This window comes from Scylla paramamosain, chromosome 12 (genome assembly GCF_035594125.1).
Source record: "Scylla paramamosain isolate STU-SP2022 chromosome 12, ASM3559412v1, whole genome shotgun sequence".
NCBI classification, from domain to species: Eukaryota; Metazoa; Arthropoda; class Malacostraca; order Decapoda; family Portunidae; genus Scylla; species Scylla paramamosain.
Window position 1 is genome coordinate 24,092,948 of NC_087162.1, and position 2,500 is coordinate 24,095,447.

At 40.7% G+C, this 2,500-nt stretch overlaps 1 long non-coding RNA gene across 2 annotated transcripts in view; it reads left to right on the forward strand.

Annotated features, from left to right (window-relative positions):
- The window catches only part of LOC135105920 (uncharacterized), a 145,090-nt gene that overhangs the window by 63,468 nt on the left and 79,122 nt on the right, over positions 1-2,500 (forward strand). For both annotated transcript variants that reach the window (XR_010271058.1, XR_010271056.1), the window contains exon 3: positions 2,097-2,125. This is a non-coding gene — a long non-coding RNA (uncharacterized LOC135105920). The remainder of the gene's footprint in view (positions 1-2,096; positions 2,126-2,500) is intronic.

Consider the following 2,500-nt stretch of genomic DNA (forward strand, 5'->3'; position numbering starts at 1 on the left):
CTATTTGCAACGATTCCCTTTGACCTATTTTTTTGGGGGGACTGGCACTCTTAACTTTTTGGTACCCTTTGACCACTGCCTCTTACATAAAAAAAACTAACATCCATATAAATAAATAAAAAAAATCCCACTAGTTAACCAACCACATTAACCAATTACAATATGCATCAATTCTAGAAGAGGCGATTGGCGGCAGACGTAGACGCAGACGCAGGTGGCTAGTGGTTGGTGGCTGGGCGGTGAGGTAGCATCTCGCGGGGCTCTGGGAACAGGTGGGGAGATAATCGGCCACCATCCCCGCAGCCCACGAGCGGGGCGGTGTCGACTGTCAGCTTGCCTGCTAATTAGATTAAATAATTGTGTTGATGAGGCAGCTTGGGGTGAGGGGCCAGTGTGGGCAGGGAGGACTAAGGGAGGTGGAGTGAAGTGGTTGTGTAGTTGCAGGAGGAAGAAGAAGAGAAGGGGAGATGGAGTGAATTAAGTAGTTGGAGGTAACAAGAGGAAGAGGAGGAAGGAAGATAGAGTGAATTAAGAGATTGGAGGGAAGAGTGGCTATGTAGCTGAAGGAAGAAGAGGAGGAAGAGGAAGGGAATTAAGGATATGGTGTTGAAGGAAGGAGGAGGCTGAATTAGATGGAGGAGGGAGGCGGAGAGGCTCTGGAATGAGAGGGAGAGAGAGAGAGAGAGAGAGAGAGAGAGAGAGAGAGAGAGAGAGAGAGAGAGAGAGAGAGAGAGAGAGAGAGAAAGGGGGGTCCGGAGGCAGAGGCTTGGTTGAAAGGAGAATACTCGTAGATGGAGTAAGAGGTGAAGAGTAATATTCACTACTACTACTACTACTACTACTACTACTACTACTACTACTACTACTACTACTACTACTACTACTACTACTACTACTACTACTACCACCACCACCACCACTACAACCACCACCATCACCACCACCACCACCACCACCACTACCACCACCAAACACGCCTTGCATTCCACGTCCTGTTTCCGGTCAGTATTTCATCCACTTTATGAGGTCCATGCGACGTTTACATGGGATCTCGGGGTACTGTTTTCCTTACTTCTAATATATTTATTCCCAACATTTACCTTGTGTTATGCCTAGAGAGAGAGAGAGGGAGAGAGAGGGAGAGAGGGAGAGGGAGAGGAAGAGGAGGGGAGAAAGTAAAGGGAGAAAAAGGGAGGGAGGAGAGTGGAGAGTCTGCTGATGAAGATGAAGATGGAGATAAAGATAAGATGTGGAGGTTTTTATTTTTATTCATGGGTTGTTATTCATTATATCTATTTGTTTATTTATTTATTCAGATTGACTGAGGGGAGATAAAAAGAAAATGTTTGTAAAGTTGTTAGTTTATTTTATATACCTTCTTTTTTTCTTTATTTATTTTCTGCTTGGTTTTCATTGTTATCTTTTATTTTTTTTTTTTTTTAGGTAGCAAAGTTGATAAATCCATTAGTTTATTATTCATATTTTCTTCATTGCTCGTTTGTTTGTTTGTTTGTTTGTTTTTTTATTCAGTATTATTTCTTACTTTTTTTTTTATCTTTTTATATTACTTTATTATCGCTTTTTACACTTACATCTACTACTTCTTTGCTTGTTTTTCATTTATGTCTACTGCTTAACTTTCCTTACTTTTGGTGAAGTTCAGGACTCGGTTACTTGCATGTTCTGTGTGTCTGTCTGTCTGTCTGTCTGTCCGTAAGTTTGTGTGTCTCTGGGTGTGTCGGTGTGTCGGTCAATCGGTCCTTCAGTTATTTCATGTTCTTGTCTGCGTGTCTTTGTTGCTGGGCTTCTGTTCTCTATTGTTGTTACTTTTTGTCTTTGGTTTTGTTGTATTTCTTCGTTTCTTTCCCAGTTGTCTATTTCACGAGTATTTTTTGTGCATTTTTTCGCTTCCTTCTTTCTTTCCATCCACACATGCACACAAGAGAGAGAGAGAGAGAGACGCCACGTGAGCAGTAGTATCTTCAATCTTGCTCTTTTATTATTATTATTTTTTTTATATATATTCTTGTTACGTATTTTGATCTTCATATGATTTTCCGGTACTAATATTTTTTTTTTCTCGTTTTTCCTTCCAGATGGCGAAGAGTCACACGAGCGAGACGATGTACGTACAAAATATATTGGTTTTTATTTTGTTTGGTTTTATTTTTATTGGTGGGAAATTTCGGTGCTCAGTAATAATAATAATAATAATAACAAGTTGCACTAATGTTGTGATAATTATATGTATGTTTGTATTGGAAAGTCTCTCTCTCTCTCTCTCTCTCTCTCTCTCTCTCTCTCTCTCTCTCTCTCTCTCTCTCTCTCTCTCTCTCTCTCTCTCTCTCTCTCTCTCTCTCTCTCTCTCTCGCTCCTTGGCCTCATTCATTACTTCACTTTCTCAAAATTTGATAAAAGTTCACTATTGTCTCAAGAGTTGACACCTCACTGTGACTCATACGCGCTGCGACACCACCTGTCACTCACTCACTCACTCACT